The 20285-nt window shown below is 38.5% G+C and overlaps 17 non-coding genes across 17 annotated transcripts; 4 read left to right on the forward strand and 13 right to left on the reverse strand.

Moving 5' to 3' along the window:
• Window positions 1-47: 47 nt before the first annotated feature.
• Window positions 48-129, reverse strand: TRNAS-GCU (transfer RNA serine (anticodon GCU)). Its single transcript has one exon. It is a non-coding gene; the product is annotated as a tRNA-Ser (tRNA).
• Window positions 130-712: 583 nt separating this feature from the next.
• Window positions 713-786, forward strand: TRNAT-AGU (transfer RNA threonine (anticodon AGU)). The gene has a single exon. It is a non-coding gene; the product is annotated as a tRNA-Thr (tRNA).
• Window positions 787-2007: 1221 nt separating this feature from the next.
• TRNAT-AGU (transfer RNA threonine (anticodon AGU)) lies at window positions 2008-2081 on the forward strand. Its single transcript has one exon. It is a non-coding gene; the product is annotated as a tRNA-Thr (tRNA).
• Window positions 2082-2941: 860 nt separating this feature from the next.
• Window positions 2942-3015, forward strand: TRNAT-AGU (transfer RNA threonine (anticodon AGU)). The gene has a single exon. It is a non-coding gene; the product is annotated as a tRNA-Thr (tRNA).
• Window positions 3016-3585: 570 nt separating this feature from the next.
• Window positions 3586-3667, reverse strand: TRNAS-GCU (transfer RNA serine (anticodon GCU)). The gene has a single exon. It is a non-coding gene; the product is annotated as a tRNA-Ser (tRNA).
• Window positions 3668-4895: 1228 nt separating this feature from the next.
• TRNAS-GCU (transfer RNA serine (anticodon GCU)) lies at window positions 4896-4977 on the reverse strand. Its single transcript has one exon. It is a non-coding gene; the product is annotated as a tRNA-Ser (tRNA).
• A 1227-nt stretch (window positions 4978-6204) lies between these two features.
• On the reverse strand, window positions 6205-6286 carry TRNAS-GCU (transfer RNA serine (anticodon GCU)). The gene has a single exon. It is a non-coding gene; the product is annotated as a tRNA-Ser (tRNA).
• A 1228-nt stretch (window positions 6287-7514) lies between these two features.
• On the reverse strand, window positions 7515-7596 carry TRNAS-GCU (transfer RNA serine (anticodon GCU)). The gene has a single exon. It is a non-coding gene; the product is annotated as a tRNA-Ser (tRNA).
• Window positions 7597-8824: 1228 nt separating this feature from the next.
• TRNAS-GCU (transfer RNA serine (anticodon GCU)) lies at window positions 8825-8906 on the reverse strand. The gene has a single exon. It is a non-coding gene; the product is annotated as a tRNA-Ser (tRNA).
• Window positions 8907-10134: 1228 nt separating this feature from the next.
• Window positions 10135-10216, reverse strand: TRNAS-GCU (transfer RNA serine (anticodon GCU)). The gene has a single exon. It is a non-coding gene; the product is annotated as a tRNA-Ser (tRNA).
• A 1227-nt stretch (window positions 10217-11443) lies between these two features.
• Window positions 11444-11525, reverse strand: TRNAS-GCU (transfer RNA serine (anticodon GCU)). The gene has a single exon. It is a non-coding gene; the product is annotated as a tRNA-Ser (tRNA).
• Window positions 11526-12753: 1228 nt separating this feature from the next.
• TRNAS-GCU (transfer RNA serine (anticodon GCU)) lies at window positions 12754-12835 on the reverse strand. The gene has a single exon. It is a non-coding gene; the product is annotated as a tRNA-Ser (tRNA).
• Window positions 12836-14063: 1228 nt separating this feature from the next.
• Window positions 14064-14145, reverse strand: TRNAS-GCU (transfer RNA serine (anticodon GCU)). The gene has a single exon. It is a non-coding gene; the product is annotated as a tRNA-Ser (tRNA).
• A 583-nt stretch (window positions 14146-14728) lies between these two features.
• On the forward strand, window positions 14729-14802 carry TRNAT-AGU (transfer RNA threonine (anticodon AGU)). The gene has a single exon. It is a non-coding gene; the product is annotated as a tRNA-Thr (tRNA).
• Window positions 14803-16682: 1880 nt separating this feature from the next.
• Window positions 16683-16764, reverse strand: TRNAS-GCU (transfer RNA serine (anticodon GCU)). Its single transcript has one exon. It is a non-coding gene; the product is annotated as a tRNA-Ser (tRNA).
• A 1228-nt stretch (window positions 16765-17992) lies between these two features.
• On the reverse strand, window positions 17993-18074 carry TRNAS-GCU (transfer RNA serine (anticodon GCU)). The gene has a single exon. It is a non-coding gene; the product is annotated as a tRNA-Ser (tRNA).
• Window positions 18075-19302: 1228 nt separating this feature from the next.
• On the reverse strand, window positions 19303-19384 carry TRNAS-GCU (transfer RNA serine (anticodon GCU)). The gene has a single exon. It is a non-coding gene; the product is annotated as a tRNA-Ser (tRNA).
• Between the last annotated feature and the right edge of the window lie 901 nt (window positions 19385-20285).

Raw genomic sequence — 20285 nt, forward strand, 5'->3', positions numbered from 1 at the left:
CTAAAAATGAAAGCCAATCTTGTCAAAAGGTAAGAAGCAGATTAAACCGACGAGGATGGGATTTGAACCCATGCATGCAGAGCACAATGGATTAGCAGTCCATCACCTTAACCACTCAGCCACCTCATCTACATGACCAAGTTTGAATTAGGAGGTAAGATCTCAAGAGGATTGTAAGCTGTCAGGGTGTTTTTGCTGAAGCTTGTATAAAGGCTTTTTTCAGTATGGCCTCATCTCATCTCCTAGAGTATCTATTGTCTAAAGTTAGATTATTACAAACCTTATCAGAAATGAACCAGTGCAAAGGGTTTTAAAAGCAACTTATCAATCATTCCTAATTGTTTCTACTTTTGGCACTGCAGTGGCATTCTTTCAATCTGTCTATTCTGTCTCATGACTGGGAAGCAAAACAAGTCCCAATTTCCAGCTGTGATAAAAGATGGATCATTTAATTATGGAACTTCAAATCCCAAGCCCTTGTTCTCGATACAGCTTCGGTCGCATTCTGCAAATTTGTCATGGTCCTTTTCGAGAATGCTCTTCAAAAAATACTCAGTTTCTTAATTGCAATGACTGAGAGCGACATGTTATTCAATGATTCTGCTGTGCTTGGAATGGAACTGAAGCTCAATGTTGTTTTGCTCAATTAACCACTTGAAATTATCGATTAGTGACTAAATCTTCCCTGGCTTTCCCATCCTTACCAGCTTGTGGTGCTGTGGCTTAGTTGGTTAAAGTGCCTGTCTAGTAAACAGGAGATCCTGAGTTCAAATCTCAGCAGTGCTTTCTTTTCATCTTCTCGGTATGAAGCTTTCTATCCTCATAGTGGGACAACATCAAATTGGCCTTTGCTAAGTCTCTATGATAGTGCAATAGTGGGAGTAAGAATCTGCTATAAGTGCTAAAGAGGAAGAAAGATGGAATCAAGCATGAAAAAAGTAAAACCAGTGGATTTTATTTTACTCTTTTGAAATGCCTCCTCCTTACGTATCTGACTCTCTAAGCAAAGTTTGATAGCAGCCTTCTTGAATGGTAGAAGATTTAAACTTTCATGTTTGAAGAATTCATTGCTTGGGCAGAAAATAAAACCTTGAGCTGGAAACTTAAAAGAATCAGAAAAGAAATAGGACAGATTGAATTCAAAGCCATGCATGCATAGCTCAATCTCTTAACTGCATTGTTAATGTATCATCTTAACTACACAGCCAACTTGCCTGCATAAACATGTAGAAACCAGACAATAGTACTATAGCAGCTTTCTTGAAAGAGAAAAGAATCAACTTTCATGCTTGAAGTATACACCATTTTGCCTAAAAATGAAAGCCTATCTTGTCAAAGGGAAAAAAGCAGATTATACCGACAAGGATGAGATTCAAACCCATGCATGCAGAGCACAATGGATTAGCAGTCCATCGCCTTAACCACTCGACCACCTCGTCTACATGACCAAGTTTAAATTAGGAAGTAAGATCTCATGAGGATTTTAAGCTGTCAGGGTGTTTTTGCTGAAGATTGTATAAAGGCTTTTGGCAGTGTGGCCTCATCTCATCTCCTAGAGTATCTATTGTCTAAAGTTAGATTAGGACAAACCTTATCAGAAATGAACCAGTGCAAAGGGTTTTAATAGCAACTTATCAATCATTCCTAATTGTTTCTACTTTTGGCACTGCAGTGGCATTGTTTCAATCTGTCTATTCTGTCTCATGACTGGGAAGCAAAACAAGTCCCAATTTCCAGCTGTGATAAAAGATGGATCATTTAATTATGGAACTTCAAATCCCAAGCCCTTGTTCTCGATACAGCTTCGGTCGCATTCTGCAAATTTGTCATGGTCCTTTTCGAGAATGCTCTTCAAAAAATACTCGGTTTCTTAATTGCCATGACTGAGAGCGACATCTTATTCAATGCTTCTGCTGTGCGTGGAATGGAACTGAAGCTCAATTAACCACTTGAAATTATCGATTAGTGACTAAATCTTCTCTGGCTTTCCCATCCTCACCAGCTTTTGGTGCTGTGGCTTAGTTGGTTTAAGCGCCTGTCTAGTAAACAGGAAATCCTGAGTTCAAATCTCAGCAGTGCCTTCTTTTCATTTTCTCAGTATGAAGCTTTCTATCCTCATAGTGGGACAACATCAAATTGGCCTTTGCTAAGTCTCTGTGATAGTGCAATAGTGGGAGTAAGAATCTGGTATAAGTGCTAAAGAGGAAGAAAGATGGAATCAAGCATGAAAAAAGTAAAACCAGTGGATTTTATTTTACTATTTTGAAATGCCTCCTCCTTACGTATCTGACTCTCTAAGCAAAGTTTGATAGCAGCCTTCTTGAATCGTAGAAGATTTTAACTTTCATGTTTGAAGAATTCATTGCTTGGGCAGAAAATAAAACCTTGAGCTGGAAACTTAAAAGAATCAGAAAAGAAATAGGACAGATTGAATTCAAAGCCATGCATGCATAGCTCAATCTCTTAACTGCATTGTTAATGTATCATCTTAACTACACAGCCAACTTGCCTTATCAGAAATGAACCAGTGCAAAGGGTTTTAATAGCAACTTATCAATCATTCCTAATTGTTTCTACTTTTGGCACTGCAGTGGCATTCTTTCAATCTGTCTATTCTGTCTCATGACTGGGAAGCAAAACAAGTCCCAATTTCCAGCTGTAATAAAAGATGGATCATTTAATTATGGAACTTCAAATCCCAAGCCCTTGTTCTCGATACAGCTTCGGTCGCATTCTGCAAATTTGTCATGGTCCTTTTCGAGAATGCTCTTCAAAAAATACTCGGTTTCTTAATTGCCATGACTGAGAGCGACATCTTATTCAATGCTTCTGCTGTGCGTGGAATGGAACTGAAGCTCAATGTTGTTTTGCTCAATTAACCACTTGAAATTATCGATTAGTGACTAAATCTTCCCTGGCTTTCCCATCCTCACCAGCTTGTGGTGCTGTGGCTTAGTTGGTTAAAGTGCCTGTCTAGTAATCAGGAGATCCTGAGTTCAAATTTCAGCAGTGCCTTCTTTTCATCTTCTCAGTATGAAGCTTTCTATCCTCATAGTGGGACAACATCAAATTGGCCTTTGCTAAGTCTCTGTGATAGTGCAATAGTGGGAGTAAGAATCTGCTATAAGTGCTAAAGAGGAAGAAAGATGGAATCAAGCATGAAAAAAGTAAAACCAGTGGATTTTATTTTACTATTTTGAAATGCCTCCTCCTTACGTATCTGACTCTCTAAGCAAAGTTTGATAGCAGCCTTCTTGAATGGTAGAAGATTTAAACTTTCATGTTTGAAGAATTCATTGCTTGGGCAGAAAATAAAACCTTGAGTTGGAAACTTAAAAGAATCAGAAAAGAAATAGGACAGATTGAATTCAAAGCCATGCATGCATAGCTCAATCTCTTAACTGCATTGTTAATGTATCATCTTAACTACACAGCCAACTTGCCTGCATGAACATGTAGAAACCAGACGATAGGACTATAGCAGCTTTCTTGAAAGAGAAAGAATCAACTTTCATGCTTGAAGTATACACCATTTTGCCTAAAAATGAAAGCCAATCTTGTCAAAGGGAAAGAAGCAGATTATACCAACAAGGATGGGATTCAAACCCATGCATGCAGAGCACAATGGATTAGCAGTCCATCACCTTAACCACTCGGCCACCTCGTCTACATGACCATGTTTAAATTGGGAGGTAAGATCTCATGAGGATTTTAAGCTGTCAGGGTGTTTTTGCTGAAGATTGTATAAAGGCTTTTGGCAGTGTGGCCTCATGTCATCTCCTAGAGTATCTATTGTCTAAAGTTAGATTAGGACAAACCTTATCAGAAATGAACCAGTGCAAAGGGTTTTATTAGCAACTTATCAATCATTCCTAATTGTTTCTACTTTTGGCACTGCAGTGGCATTCTTTCAATCTGTCTATTCTGTCTCATGACTGGGAAGCAAAACAAGTCCCAATTTCCAGCTGTGATAAAAGATGGATCATTTAATTATGGAACTTCAAATCCCAAGCCCTTGTTCTCGATACAGCTTCGGTCGCATTCTGCAAATTTGTCATGGTCCTTTTCGAGAATGCTCTTCAAAAAATACTCGGTTTCTTAATTGCCATGACTGAGAGCGACATCTTATTCAATGCTTCTGCTGTGCGTGGAATGGAACTGAAGCTCAATATTGTTTTGCTCAATTAACCACTTGAAATTATCGATTAGTGACTAAATGTTCCCTGGCTTTCGCATCCTCTCCATCTTGTTGTGCTGTGGCTAAGTTGGTTAAAGCGCCTATCTAGTAAACAGGAGATCCTGAGTTCAAATTTCAGCAGTGCCTTCTTTTCATCTTCTCAGTATGAAGCTTTCTATCCTCATAGTGGGACAACATCTTATTGTCCATTGCCAAGTCTCTGTGATAGTGCAATAGTGTGAGTAAGAATCTGGTATAAGTGCTAAAGAGGAAGAAAGATGGAATCAAGCATGAAAAAAGTAAAACCAGTGGATTTTATTTTACTATTTTGAAATGCCTCCTCCTTACGTATCTGACTCTCTAAGCAAAGTTTGATAGCAGCCTTCTTGAATGGTAGAAGATTTAAACTTTCATGTTTGAAGAATTCATTGCTTGGGCAGAAAATAAAACCTTGAGCTGGAAACTTAAAAGAATCAGAAAAGAAATAGGACAGATTGAATTCAAAGCCATGCATGCATAGCTCAATCTCTTAACTGCATTGTTAATGTATCATCTTAACTACACAGACAACTTGCCTGCATGAACATGTAGAAACCAGACGATAGGACTATAGCAGCTTTCTTGAAAGAGAAAAGAATCAACTTTCATGCTTGAAGTATACACCATTTTGCCTAAAAATGAAAGTCAATCTTGTCAAAGGGATAAAAGCAGATTATACCGACGAGGATGGGATTCGAACCCATGCATGCAGAGCACAATGGATTAGCAGTCCATCGCCTTAACCACTCGGCCACCTCGTCTACATGAACAAGTTTAAATTAGGAGGTAAGATCTCATGAGGATTTTAAGCTGTCAGGGTGTTTTTGCTGAATATTGTATAAAGGCTTTTGGCAGTATGGCCTCATCTCATCTCCTAGAGTATCTATTGTCTAAAGTTAGATTAGGACAAACCTTATCAGAAATGAACCAGTGCAAAGGGTTTTAATAGCAACTTATCAATCATTCCTAATTGTTTCTACTTTTGGCACTGCAGTGGCATTCTTTCAATCTGTCTATTCTGTCTCATGACTGGGAAGCAAAACAAGTCCCAATTTCCAGCTGTGATAAAAGATGGATCATTTAATTATGGAACTTCAAATCCCAAGCCCTTGTTCTCGATACAGCTTCGGTCGCATTCTGCAAATTTGTCATGGTCCTTTTCGAGAATGCTCTTCAAAAAATTCTCGGTTTCTTAATTGCCATGACTGAGAGCGACATCTTATTCAATGCTTCTGCTGTGCGTGGAATGGAACTGAAGCTCAATATTGTTTTGCTCAATTAACCACTTGAAATTATCGATTAGTGACTAAATCTTCCCTGGCTTTCGCATCCTCACCATCTTGTTGTGCTGTGGCTAAGTTGGTTAAAGCGCCTATCTAGTAAACAGGAGATCCTGAGTTCAAATTTCAGCAGTGCCTTCTTTTCATCTTCTCAGTATGAAGCTTTCTATCCTCATAGTGGGACAACATCATATTGGCCATTGCTAAGTCTCTGTGATAGTGCAATAGTGGGAGTAAGAATCTGGTATAAGTGCTAAACAGGAAGAAAGATGGAATCAAGCATGAAAAAAGTAAAACCAGTGGATTTTATTTTACTATTTTGAAATGCCTCCTCCTTACGTATCTGACTCTCTAAGCAAAGTTTGATAGCAGCCTTCTTGAATGGTAGAAGATTTAAACTTTCATGTTTGAAGAATTCATTGCTTGGGCAGAAAATAAAATCTTGAGTTGGAAACTTAAAAGAATCAGAAAAGAAATAGGACAGATTGAATTCAAAGCCATGCATGCATAGCTCAATCTCTTAACTGCATTGTTAATGTATCATCTTAACTACACAGCCAACTTGCCTGCATGAACATGTAGAAACCAGACGATAGGACTATAGCAGCTTTCTTGAAAGAGAAAGAATCAACTTTCATGCTTGAAGTATACACCATTTTGCCTAAAAATGAAAGCCAACCTTGTCAAAGGGAAAGAAGCAGATTATACCAACAAGGATGGGATTCAAACCCATGCATGCAGAGCACAATGGATTAGCAGTCCATCACCTTAACCACTCGGCCACCTCGTCTACATGACCATGTTTAAATTGGGAGGTAAGATCTCATGAGGATTTTAAGCTGTCAGGGTGTTTTTGCTGAAGATTGTATAAAGGCTTTTGGCAGTGTGGCCTCATGTCATCTCCTAGAGTATCTATTGTCTAAAGTTAGATTAGGACAAACCTTATCAGAAATGAACCAGTGCAAAGGGTTTTATTAGCAACTTATCAATCATTCCTAATTGTTTCTACTTTTGGCACTGCAGTGGCATTCTTTCAATCTGTCTATTCTGTCTCATGACTGGGAAGCAAAACAAGTCCCAATTTCCAGCTGTGATAAAAGATGGATCATTTAATTATGGAACTTCAAATCCCAAGCCCTTGTTCTCGATACAGCTTCGGTCGCATTCTGCAAATTTGTCATGGTCCTTTTCGAGAATGCTCTTCAAAAAATACTCGGTTTCTTAATTGCCATGACTGAGAGCGACATCTTATTCAATGCTTCTGCTGTGCGTGGAATGGAACTGAAGCTCAATATTGTTTTGCTCAATTAACCACTTGAAATTATCGATTAGTGACTAAATGTTCCCTGGCTTTCGCATCCTCTCCATCTTGTTGTGCTGTGGCTAAGTTGGTTAAAGCGCCTATCTAGTAAACAGGAGATCCTGAGTTCAAATTTCAGCAGTGCCTTCTTTTCATCTTCTTACTATGAAGCTTTCTATCCTCATAGTGGGACAACATCAAATTGGCCTTTGCTAAGTCTCTGTGATAGTGCAATAGTGGGAGTAAGAATCTGCTATAAGTGCTAAAGAGGAAGAAAGATGGAATCAAGCATGAAAAAAGTAAAACCAGTGGATTTTATTTTACTATTTTGAAATGCCTCCTCCTTACGTATCTGACTCTCTAAGCAAAGTTTGATAGCAGCCTTCTTGAATGGTAGAAGATTTAAACTTTCATGTTTGAAGAATTCATTGCTTGGGCAGAAAATAAAACCTTGAGCTGGAAACTTAAAAGAATCAGAAAAGAAATAGGACAGATTGAATTCAAAGCCATGCATGCATAGCTCAATCTCTTAACTGCATTGTTAATGTATCATCTTAACTACACAGACAACTTGCCTGCATGAACATGTAGAAACCAGACGATAGGACTATAGCAGCTTTCTTGAAAGAGAAAAGAATCAACTTTCATGCTTGAAGTATACACCATTTTGCCTAAAAATGAAAGTCAATCTTGTCAAAGGGATAAAAGCAGATTATACCGACGAGGATGGGATTCGAACCCATGCATGCAGAGCACAATGGATTAGCAGTCCATCGCCTTAACCACTCGGCCACCTCGTCTACATGAACAAGTTTAAATTAGGAGGTAAGATCTCATGAGGATTTTAAGCTGTCAGGGTGTTTTTGCTGAATATTGTATAAAGGCTTTTGGCAGTATGGCCTCATCTCATCTCCTAGAGTATCTATTGTCTAAAGTTAGATTAGGACAAACCTTATCAGAAATGAACCAGTGCAAAGGGTTTTAATAGCAACTTATCAATCATTCCTAATTGTTTCTACTTTTGGCACTGCAGTGGCATTCTTTCAATCTGTCTATTCTGTCTCATGACTGGGAAGCAAAACAAGTCCCAATTTCCAGCTGTGATAAAAGATGGATCATTTAATTATGGAACTTCAAATCCCAAGCCCTTGTTCTCGATACAGCTTCGGTCGCATTCTGCAAATTTGTCATGGTCCTTTTCGAGAATGCTCTTCAAAAAATTCTCGGTTTCTTAATTGCCATGACTGAGAGCGACATCTTATTCAATGCTTCTGCTGTGCGTGGAATGGAACTGAAGCTCAATATTGTTTTGCTCAATTAACCACTTGAAATTATCGATTAGTGACTAAATCTTCCCTGGCTTTCGCATCCTCACCATCTTGTTGTGCTGTGGCTAAGTTGGTTAAAGCGCCTATCTAGTAAACAGGAGATCCTGAGTTCAAATTTCAGCAGTGCCTTCTTTTCATCTTCTTACTATGAAGCTTTCTATCCTCATAGTGGGACAACATCATATTGGCCATTGCTAAGTCTCTGTGATAGTGCAATAGTGGGAGTAAGAATCTGGTATAAGTGCTAAACAGGAAGAAAGATGGAATCAAGCATGAAAAAAGTAAAACCAGTGGATTTTATTTTACTATTTTGAAATGCCTCCTCCTTACGTATCTGACTCTCTAAGCAAAGTTTGATAGCAGCCTTCTTGAATGGTAGAAGATTTAAACTTTCATGTTTGAAGAATTCATTGCTTGGGCAGAAAATAAAACCTTGAGCTGGAAACTTAAAAGAATCAGAAAAGAAATAGGACAGATTGAATTCAAAGCCATGCATGCATAGCTCAATCTCTTAACTGCATTGTTAATGTATCATCTTAACTACACAGACAACTTGCCTGCATGAACATGTAGAAACCAGACGATAGGACTATAGCAGCTTTCTTGAAAGAGAAAAGAATCAACTTTCATGCTTGAAGTATACACCATTTTGCCTAAAAATGAAAGCCAATCTTGTCAAAGGGATAGAAGCAGATTGTACCGACGAGGATGGGATTCAAACCCATGCATGCAGAGCACAATGGATTAGCAGTCCATCGCCTTAACCACTCGGCCACCTCGTCTACATGAACAAGTTTAAATTAGGAGGTAAGATCTCATGAGGATTTTAAGCTGTCAGGGTGTTTTTGCTGAATATTGTATAAAGGCTTTTGGCAGTATGGCCTCATCTCATCTCCTAGAGTATCTATTGTCTAAAGTTAGATTAGGACAAACCTTATCAGAAATGAACCAGTGCAAAGGGTTTTAATAGCAACTTATCAATCATTCCTAATTGTTTCTACTTTTGGCACTGCAGTGGCATTCTTTCAATCTGTCTATTCTGTCTCATGACTGGGAAGCAAAACAAGTCCCAATTTCCAGCTGTGATAAAAGATGGATCATTTAATTATGGAACTTCAAATCCCAAGCCCTTGTTCTCGATACAGCTTCTGTCTCATTCTGCAAATTTGTCATGGTCCTATTCGAGAATGCTCTTCAAAAAATACTCGGTTTCTTAATTGCCATGACTGAGAGCGACATCTTATTCAATGCTTCTGCTGTGCGTGGAATGGAACTGAAGCTCAATGTTGTTTTGCTCAATTAACCACTTGAAATTATCGATTAGTGACTAAATCTTCCCTGGCTTTCGCATCCTCACCAGCTTGTTGTGCTGTGGCTTAGTTGGTTAAAGTGCCTGTCCAGTAAACAGGAGATCCTGAGTTCAAATTTCAGCAGTGCCTTATTTTCATCTTCTCAGTATGAAGCTTTCTATCCTCATAGTGGGACAACATCATATTGGCCATTGCTAAGTCTCTGTGATAGTGCAATAGTGGGAGTAAGAATCTGCTATAAGTGCTAAAGAGGAAGAAAGATGGAATCAAGCATGAAAAAAGTAAAACCTGTGGATTTTATTTTACTATTTTGAAATGCCTCCTCCTTACGTTTCTGCCTCTCTAAGCAAAGTTTGATAGCAGCCTTCTTGAATGGTAGAAGATTTAAACTTTCATGTTTGAAGAATTCATTGCTTGGGCAGAAAATAAAACCTTGAGCTGGAAACTTAAAAGAATCAGAAAAGAAATAGGACAGATTGAATTCAAAGCCATGCATGCATAGCTCAATCTCTTAACTGCATTGTTAATGTATCATCTTAACTACACAGACAACTTGCCTGCATGAACATGTAGAAACCAGACGATAGGACTATAGCAGCTTTCTTGAAAGAGAAAAGAATCAACTTTCATGCTTGAAGTATACACCATTTTGCCTAAAAATGAAAGTCAATCTTATCAAAGGGAAAGAAACAGATTATACCGACGAGGATGGGATTCGAACCCATGCATGCAGAGCACAATGGATTAGCAGTTCATCGCCTTAACCACTCGGCCACCTCGTCTACATGACTAAGTTTAAATTAGGAGGTAAGATCTCATGAGGATTTTAAGCTGTCAGGGTGTTTTTGCTGAATATTGTATAAAGGCTTTTGGCAGTATGGCCTCATCTCATCTCCTAGAGTATCTATTGTCTAAAGTTAGATTAGGACAAACCTTATCAGAAATGAACCAGTGCAAAGGGTTTTAATAGCAACTTATCAATCATTCCTAATTGTTTCTACTTTTGGCACTGCAGTGGCATTCTTTCAATCTGTCTATTCTGTCTCATGACTGGGAAGCAAAACAAGTCCCAATTTCCAGCTGTGATAAAAGATGGATCATTTAATTATGCAACTTCAAATCCCAAGCCCTTGTTCTCGATACAGCTTCTGTCTCATTCTGCAAATTTGTCATGGTCCTATTCGAGAATGCTCTTCAAAAAATACTCGGTTTCTTAATTGCCATGACTGAGAGCGACATCTTATTCAATGCTTCTGCTGTGCGTGGAATGGAACTGAAGCTCAATGTTGTTTTGCTCAATTAACCACTTGAAATTATCGATTAGTGACTAAATCTTCCCTGGCTTTCCCATCCTCACCAGCTTGTTGTGCTGAGGCTTAGTTGGTTAAAGCGCCTATCTAGTAAACAGGAGATCCTGAGCTCAAATCTCAGCAGTGCTTTCTTTTCATCTTCTCAGTATGAAGCTTTCTATCCTCATAGTGGGACAACATCAAATTGGCCTTTGCTAAGTCTCTGTGATAGTGCAATAGTGGGAGTAAGAATCTGCTATAAGTGCTAAAGAGGAAGAAAGATGGAATCAAGCATGAAAAAAGTAAAACCTGTGGATTTTATTTTACTATTTTGAAATGCCTCCTCCTTACGTATCTGACTCTCTAAGCAAAGTTTGATAGCAGCCTTCTTGAATGGTAGAAGATTTAAACTTTCATGTTTGAAGAATTCATTGCTTGGGCAGAAAATAAAACCTTGAGATGGAAACTTAAAAGAATCAGAAAAGAAATAGGACAGATTGAATTCAAAGCCATGCAAGCATAGCTCAATCTCTTAACTGCATTGTTAATGTATCATCTTAACTACACAGCCAACTTGCCTGCATGAACATGTAGAAACCAGACGATAGGACTATAGCAGCTTTCTTGAAAGAGAAAGAATCAACTTTCATGCTTGAAGTATACACCATTTTGCCTAAAAATGAAAGCCAATCTTGTCAAAGGGATAGAAGCAGATTATACCGACGAGGATGGGATTCGAACCCATGGATGCAGAGCACAATGGATTAGCAGTCCAGCGCCTTAACCACTCGGCCACCTCGTCTACATGAACAAGTTTAAATTAGGAGGTAAGATCTCATGAGGATTTTAAGCTGTCAGGGTGTTTTTGCTGAATATTGTATAAAGGCTTTTGGCAGTATGGCCTCATCTCATCTCCTAGAGTATCTATTGTCTAAAGTTAGATTAGGACAAACCTTATCAGAAATGAACCAGTGCAAAGGGTTTTAATAGCAACTTATCAATCATTCCTAATTGTTTCTACTTTTGGCACTGCAGTGGCATTCTTTCAATCTGTCTATTCTGTCTCATGACTGGGACGCAAAACAAGTCCCAATTTCCAGCTGTGATAAAAGATGGATCATTTAATTATTGAACTTCAAATCCCAAGCCCTTGTTCTCGATACAGCTTCTGTCTCATTCTGCAAATTTGTCATGGTCCTATTCGAGAATGCTCTTCAAAAAATACTCGGTTTCTTAATTGCCATGACTGAGAGCGACATCTTATTCAATGCTTCTGCTGTGCGTGGAATGGAACTGAAGCTCAATGTTGTTTTGCTCAATTAACCACTTGAAATTATCGATTAGTGACTAAATCTTCCCTGGCTTTCGCATCCTCACCAGCTTGTTGTGCTTTGGCTTAGTTGGTTAAAGCGCCTGTCTAGTAAACAGGAGATCCTGAGTTCAAATTTCAGCAGTGCCTTCTTTTCATCTTCTCAGTATGAAGCTTTCTATCCTCATAGTGGGACAATATCAAATTGGCCTTTGCTAAGTCTCTGTGATAGTGCAATAGTGGGAGTAAGAATCTGCTATAAGTGCTAAAGAGGAAGAAAGATGGAATCAAGCATGAAAAAAGTAAAACCTGTGGATTTTATTTTACTATTTTGAAATGCCTCCTCCTTACGTTTCTGCCTCTCTAAGCAAAGTTTGATAGCAGCTTTCTTGAATGGTAGAAGATTTAAACATTCATGTTTGAAGAATTCATTGCTTGGGCAGAAAATAAAACCTTGAGATGGAAACTTAAAAGAATCAGAAAAGAAATAGGACAGATTGAATTCAAAGCCATGCATGCATAGCTCAATCTCTTAACTGCATTGTTAATGTATCATCTTAACTACACAGACAACTTGCCTGCATGAACATGTAGAAACCAGACGATAGGACTATAGCAGCTTTCTTGAAAGAGAAAAGAATCAACTTTCATGCTTGAAGTATACACCATTTTGCCTTAAAATAAAAGCCAATCTTGTCAAAGGGATAGAAGCAGATTATACCGACGAGGATGGGATTCAAACCCATGCATGGAGAGCACAATGGATTAGCAGTCCATCGCCTTAACCACTCGGCCACCTCGTCTACATGAACAAGTTTAAATTAGGAGGTAAGATCTCATGAGGATTTTAAGCTGTCAGGGTGTTTTTGCTGAATATTGTATAAAGGCTTTTGGCAGTATGGCCTCATCTCATCTCCTAGAGTATCTATTGTCTAAAGTTAGATTAGGACAAACCTTATCAGAAATGAACCAGTGCAAAGGATTTTAATAGCAACTTATCAATCATTCCTAATTGTTTCTACTTTTGGCACTGCAGTGGCATTCTTTCAATCTGTCTATTCTGTCTCATGACTGGGAAGCAAAACAAGTCCCAATTTCCAGCTGTGATAAAAGATGGATCATTTAATTATTGAACTTCAAATCCCAAGCCCTTGTTCTCGATACAGCTTCTGTCTCATTCTGCAAATTTGTCATGGTCCTATTCGAGAATGCTCTTCAAAAAATACTCGGTTTCTTAATTGCCATGACTGAGAGCGACATCTTATTCAATGCTTCTGCTGTGCGTGGAATGGAACTGAAGCTCAATGTTGTTTTGCTCAATTAACCACTTGAAATTATCGATTAGTGACTAAATCTTCCCTGGCTTTCGCATCCTCTCCAGCTTGTTGTGCTGTGGCTTAGTTGGTTAAAGCGCCTGTCTAGTAAACAGGAGATCCTGAGTTGAAATCTCAGCAGTGTTTTCTTTTCATCTTCTCAGTATGAAGCTTTCTATCCTCATAGTGGGACAACATCAAATTGGCTTTTGCTAAGTCTCTGTGATAGTGCAATAGTGGGAGTAAGAATCTGCTATAAGTGCTAAAGAGGAAGAAAGATGGAATCAAGCATGAAAAAAGTAAAACCTGTGGATTTTATTTTACTATTTTGAAATGCCTCCTCCTTACGTATCTGACTCTCTAAGCAAAGTTTGATAGCAGCCTTCTTGAATGGTAGAAGATTTAAACTTTCATGTTTGAAGAATTCATTGCTTGGGCAGAAAATAAAACCTTGAGATGGAAACTTAAAAGAATCAGAAAAGAAATAGGACAGATTGAATTCAAAGCCATGCATGCATAGCTCAATCTCTTAACTGCATTGTTAATGTATCATCTTAACTACACAGCCAACTTGCCTGCATGAACATGTAGAAACCAGACGATAGGACTATAGCAGCTTTCTTGAAAGAGAAAAGAATCAACTTTCATGCTTGAAGTATACACCATTTTGCCTAAAAATGAAAGCCAATCTTGTCAAAGGGATAGAAGCAGATTATACCGACGAGGATGGGATTCGAACTCATGCATGCAGAGCACAATGGATTAGCAGTCCATCGCCTTAACCACTCGGCCACCTCGTCTACATGAACAAGTTTAAATTAGGAGGTAAGATCTCATGAGGATTTTAAGCTGTCAGGGTGTTTTTGCTGAATATTGTATAAAGGCTTTTGGCAGTATGGCCTCATCTCATCTCCTAGAGTATCTATTGTCTAAAGTTAGATTAGGACAAACCTTATCAGAAATGAACCAGTGCAAAGGGTTTTAATAGCAACTTATCAATCATTCCTAATTGTTTCTACTTTTGGCACTGCAGTGGCATTCTTTCAATCTGTCTATTCTGTCTCATGACTGGGAAGCAAAACAAGTCCCAATTTCCAGCTGTGATAAAAGATGGATCATTTAATTATGGAACTTCAAATCCCAAGCCCTTGTTCTCGATACAGCTTCTGTCTCATTCTGCAAATTTGTCATGGTCCTATTCGAGAATGCTCTTCAAAAAATACTCGGTTTCTTAATTGCCATGACTGAGAGCGACATTTTATTCAATGCTTCTGCTGTGCGTGGAATGGAACTGAAGCTCAATGTTGTTTTGCTCAATTAACCACTTGAAATTATCGATTAGTGACTAAATCTTCCCTGGCTTTCGCATCCTCACCAGCTTGTTGTGCTGTGGCTTAGTTGGTTAAAGCGCCTGTCTAGTAAACAGGAGATCCTGAGTTCAAATTTCAGCAGTGCCTTCTTTTCATCTTCTCAGTATGAAGCTTTCTATCCTCATAGTGGGACAACATCAAATTGGCCTTTGCTAAGTCTCTGTGATAGAGCAATAGTGGGAGTAAGAATCTGCTATAAGTGCTAAAGAGGAAGAAAGATGGAATCAAGCATGAAAAAAGTAAAACCTGTGGATTTTATTTTACTATTTTGAAATGCCTCCTCCTTACGTATCTGACTCTCTAAGCAAAGTTTGATAGCAGCCTTCTTGAATGGTAGAAGATTTAAAATTTCATGTTTGAAGAATTCATTGCTTGGGCAGAAAATAAAACCTTGAGCTGGAAACTTAAAAGAATCAGAAAAGAAATAGGACAGATTGAATTCAAAGCCATGCATGCATAGCTCAATCTCTAAACTGCATTGTTAATGTATCATCTTAACTACACAGCCAACTTGCCTGCATGAACATGTAGAAACCAGACGATAGGACTATAGCAGCTTTCTTGAAAGAGAAAGAATCAACTTTCATGCTTGAAGTATACACCATTTTGCCTAAAAATGAAAGCCAATCTTGTCAAAGGAAAAGAAGCAGATTATAAAAACGAGGATGGGATTCAAACCCATGCATGCAGAGCTCAATGGATTAGCAGTCCATCACCTTAACCACTCGGCCACCTCTTCTACACGACCAAGTTTAAATTAGGAGGTAAGATCGCATGAGGATTTTAAGCTGTCAGGGTGTTTTTGCTGAAGCTTGTATAAAGGCTTTTTTCAGTGTGGCCTCATCTCATCTCATAGAGTATCTATTGTCTAAAGTTAGATTAGGACAAACCTTATCAGAAATGAACCAGTGCAAAGGGTTTTAATAGCAACTTATCAATCATTCCTAATTGTTTCTACTTTTGGCACTGCAGTGGCATTCTTTCAATCTGTCTATTCTGTCTCATGACTGGGAAGCAAAACAAGTCCCAATTTCCAGCTGTGATAAAAGATGGATCATTTAATTATGGAACTTCAAATCCCAAGCCCTTGTTCTCGATACAATTTCGGTCGCATTCTGCAAAATTGTCATGGTCCTTTTCGAGAATGCTCTTCAAAAAATACTCGGTTTCTTAATTGCCATGACTGAGAGCGACATCTTATTCAATGCTTCTGCTGTGCGTGGAATGGAACTGAAGCTCAATATTGTTTTGCTCAATTAACCATTTGAAATTATAGATTAGTGACTAAATCTTCCCTGGCTTTCGCATCCTCACCAGCTTGTTGTGCTGTGGCTTAGTTGGTTAAAGCGCCTATCTAGTAAACAGGAGATCCTGAGTTCAAATCTCAGCAGTGCTTTCTTTTCATCTTCTCAGTATGAAGCTTTCTATCCTCATAGTGGGACAACATCATATTGGCCATTGCTAAGTCTCTGTGATAGTGCAATAGTGGGAGTAAGAATCTGCTATAAGTGCTAAAGAGGAAGAAAGATGGAATCAAGCATGAAAAAAGTAAAACCTGTGGATTTTATTTTACTATTTTGAAATGCCTCCTCCTTACGTATCTGACTCTCTAAGCAAAGTTTGATAGCAGCCTTCTTGAATGGTAGAAGATTTAAACTTTCATGTTTGAAGAATTCATTGCTTGGGCAGAAAATAAAACCTTGAGATGGAAACTTAAAAGAATCAGAAAAGAAATAGAACAGATTGAATTCAAAGCCATGCATGCATAGCTCAATCTCTTAACTGCATTGTTAATGTATCATCTTAACTACACAGACAACTTGCCTGCATGAACATGTAGAAACCAGACGATAGGACTATAGCAGCTTTCTTGAAAGAGAAAAGAATCAACTTTCATGCTTGAAGTATACACCATTTTGCCTAAAAATGAAAGCCAATCTTGTCAAAGGGATAGAAGCAGATTATACCGACGAGGATGGGATTCAAACCCATGCATGCAGAGCACAATGGATTAGCAGTCCATCGCCTTAACCACTCAGCCACCTCGTCTACATGAGCAAGTTTAAATTAGGAGGTAAGATCTCATGAGGATTTTAAGCTGTCAGGGTGTTTTTGCTGAATATTGTATAAAGGCTTTTGGCAGTATGGCCTCATCTCATCTCCTAGAGTATCTATTGTCTAAAGTTAGATTAGGACAAACCTTATCAGAAATGAACCAGTGCAAAGGATTTTAATAGCAACTTATCAATCATTCCTAATTGTTTCTACTTTTGGCACTGCAGTGGCATTCTTTCAATCTGTCTATTCTGTCTCATGACTGGGAAGCAAAACAAGTCCCAATTTCCAGCTGTGATAAAAGATGGATCATTTAATTATGCAACTTCAAATCCCAAGCCCTTGTTCTCGATACAGCTTCTGTCTCATTCTGCAAATTTGTCATGGTCCTATTCGAGAATGCTCTTCAAAAAATACTCGGTTTCTTAATTGCCATGACTGAGAGCGACATCTTATTCAATGCTTCTGCTGTGCGTGGAATGGAACTGAAGCTCAATGTTGTTTTGCTCAATTAACCACTTGAAATTATCGATTAGTGACTAAATCTTCCCTGGCTTTCCCATCCTCACCAGCTTGTTGTGCTGAGGCTTAGTTGGTTAAAGCGCCTATCTAGTAAACAGGAGATCCTGAGCTCAAATCTCAGCAGTGCTTTCTTTTCATCTTCTCAGTATGAAGCTTTCTATCCTCATAGTGGGACAACATCAAATTGGCCTTTGCTAAGTCTCTGTGATAGTGCAATAGTGGGAGTAAGAATCTGCTATAAGTGCTAAAGAGGAAGAAAGATGGAATCAAGCATGAAAAAAGTAAAACCTGTGGATTTTATTTTACTATTTTGAAATGCCTCCTCCTTACGTATCTGACTCTCTAAGCAAAGTTTGATAGCAGACTTCTTGAATGGTAGAAGATTTAAACTTTCATGTTTGAAGAATTCATTGCTTGGGCAGAAAATAAAACCTTGAGATGGAAACTTAAAAGAATCAGAAAAGAAATAGGACAGATTGAATTCAAAGCCATGCATGCATAGCTCAATCTCTTAACTGCATTGTTAATGTATCATCTTAACTACACAGACAACTTGCCTGCATGAACATGTAGAAACCAGACGATAGGACTATAGCAGCTTTCTTGAAAGAGAAAAGAATCAACTTTCATGCTTGAAGTATACACCATTTTGCCTAAAAATGAAAGCCAATCTTGTCAAAGGGATAGAAGCAGATTATACCGACGAGGATGGGATTCAAAGCCATGCATGCAGAGCACAATGGATTAGCAGTCCATCGCCTTAACCACTCGGCCACCTCGTCTACATGAACAAGTTTAAATTAGGAGGTAAGATCTCATGAGGATTTTAAGCTGTCAGGGTGTTTTTGATGAATATTGTATAAAGGCTTTTGGCAGTATGGCCTCATCTCATCTCCTAGAATATCTATTGTCTAAAGTTAGATTAGGACAAACCTTATCAGAAATGAACCAGTGCAAAGGATTTTAATAGCAACTTATCAATCATTCCTAATTGTTTCTACTTTTGGCACTGCAGTGGCATTCTTTCAATCTGTCTATTCTGTCTCATGACTGGGAAGCAAAACAAGTCCCAATTTCCAGCTGTGATAAAAGATGGATCATTTAATTATGGAACTTCAAATCCCAAGCCCTTGTTCTCGATACAGCTTCTGTCTCATTCTGCAAATTTGTCATGGTCCTATTCGAGAATGCTCTTCAAAAAATACTCGGTTTCTTAATTGCCATGACTGAGAGCGACATCTTATTCAATGCTTCTGCTGTGCGTGGAATGGAACTGAAGCTCAATGTTGTTTTGCTCAATTAACCACTTGAAATTATCGATTTGTGACTAAATCTTCCCTGGCTTTCGCATCCTCACCAGCATGTTGTGCTGTGGCTTAGTTGGTTAAAGCGCCTGTCTAGTAAACAGGAGATCCTGAGTTCAAATTTCAGCAGTGCTTTCTTTTCATCTTCTCAGTATGAAGCTTTCTATCCTCATAGTGGGACAACATCAAATTGGCCTTTGCTAAGTCTCTGTGATAGTGCAATAGTGGGAGTAAGAATCTGCTATAAGTGCTAAAGAGGAAGAAAGATGGAATCAAGCATGAAAAAAGTAAAACCTGTGGATTTTATTTTACTATTTTGAAATGCCTCCTCCTTACGTTTCTGCTTCTCTGAGCAAAGTTTGATAGCAGCTTTCTTGAATGGTAGAAGATTTAAACTTTCATGTTTGAAGAATTCATTGCTTGGGCAGAAAATAAAACCTTGAACTGGAAACTTAAAAGAATCAGAAAAGAAATAGGACAGATTGAATTCAAAGCCATGCATGCATAGCTCAATCTCTTAACTGCATTGTTAATGTATCATCTTAACTACACAGACAACTTGCCTGCATGAACATGTAGAAACCAGACGATAGGACTATAGCAGCTTTCTTGAAAGAGAAAAGAATCAACTTTCATGCTTGAAGTATACACCATTTTGCCTAAAAATGAAAGCCAATCTTGTCAAAGGGATAGAAGCAGATTGTACTGACGAGGATGGGATTCAAACCCATGCATGCAGAGCACAATGGATTAGCAGTCCATCGCCTTAACCACTCGGCCACCTCGTCTACATGAACAAGTTTAAATTAGGAGGTAAGATCTCATGAGGATTTTAAGCTGTCAGGGTGTTTTTGATGAATATTGTATAAAGGCTTTTGGCAGTATGGCCTCATCTCATCTCCTAGAGTATCTATTGTCTAAAGTTAGATTAGGACAAACCTTATCAGAAATGAACCAGTGCAAAGGGTTTTAATAGCAACTTATCAATCATTCCTAATTGTTTCTACTTTTGGCACTGCAGTGGCATTCTTTCAATCTGTCTATTCTGTCTCATGACTGGGAAGCAAAACAAGTCCCAATTTCCAGCTGTGATAAAAGATGGATCATTTAATTATGGAACTTCAAATCCCAAGCCCTTGTTCTCGATACAGCTTCTGTCTCATTCTGCAAATTTGTCATGGTCCTATTCGAGAATGCTCTTCAAAAAATACTCGGTTTCTTAATTGCCATGACTGAGAGCGACATCTTATTCAATGCTTCTGCTGTGCGTGGAATGGAACTGAAGCTCAATGTTGTTTTGCTCAATTAACCACTTGAAATTATCGATTAGTGACTAAATCTTCCCTGGCTTTCGCATCCTCACCAGCTTGTTGTGCTGTGGCTTAGTTGGTTAAAGTGCCTGTCCAGTAAACAGGAGATCCTGAGTTCAAATTTCAGCAGTGCCTTCTTTTCATCTTCTCAGTATGAAGCTTTCTATCCTCATAGTGGGACAACATCATATTGGCCATTGCTAAGTCTCTGTGATAGTGCAATAGTGGGAGTAAGAATCTGCTATAAGTGCTAAAGAGGAAGAAAGATGGAATCAAGCATGAAAAAAGTAAAACCTGTGGATTTTATTTTACTATTTTGAAATGCCTCCTCCTTACGTTTCTGCCTCTCTAAGCAAAGTTTGATAGCAGCCTTCTTGAA

The sequence above is a fragment of the Phyllobates terribilis genome, unplaced genomic scaffold, assembly GCF_046119375.1.
Source record: "Phyllobates terribilis strain yellow unplaced genomic scaffold, ASM4611937v1 Scaffold_9__5_contigs__length_417890890, whole genome shotgun sequence".
Classification (NCBI taxonomy): Eukaryota; Metazoa; Chordata; class Amphibia; order Anura; family Dendrobatidae; genus Phyllobates; species Phyllobates terribilis.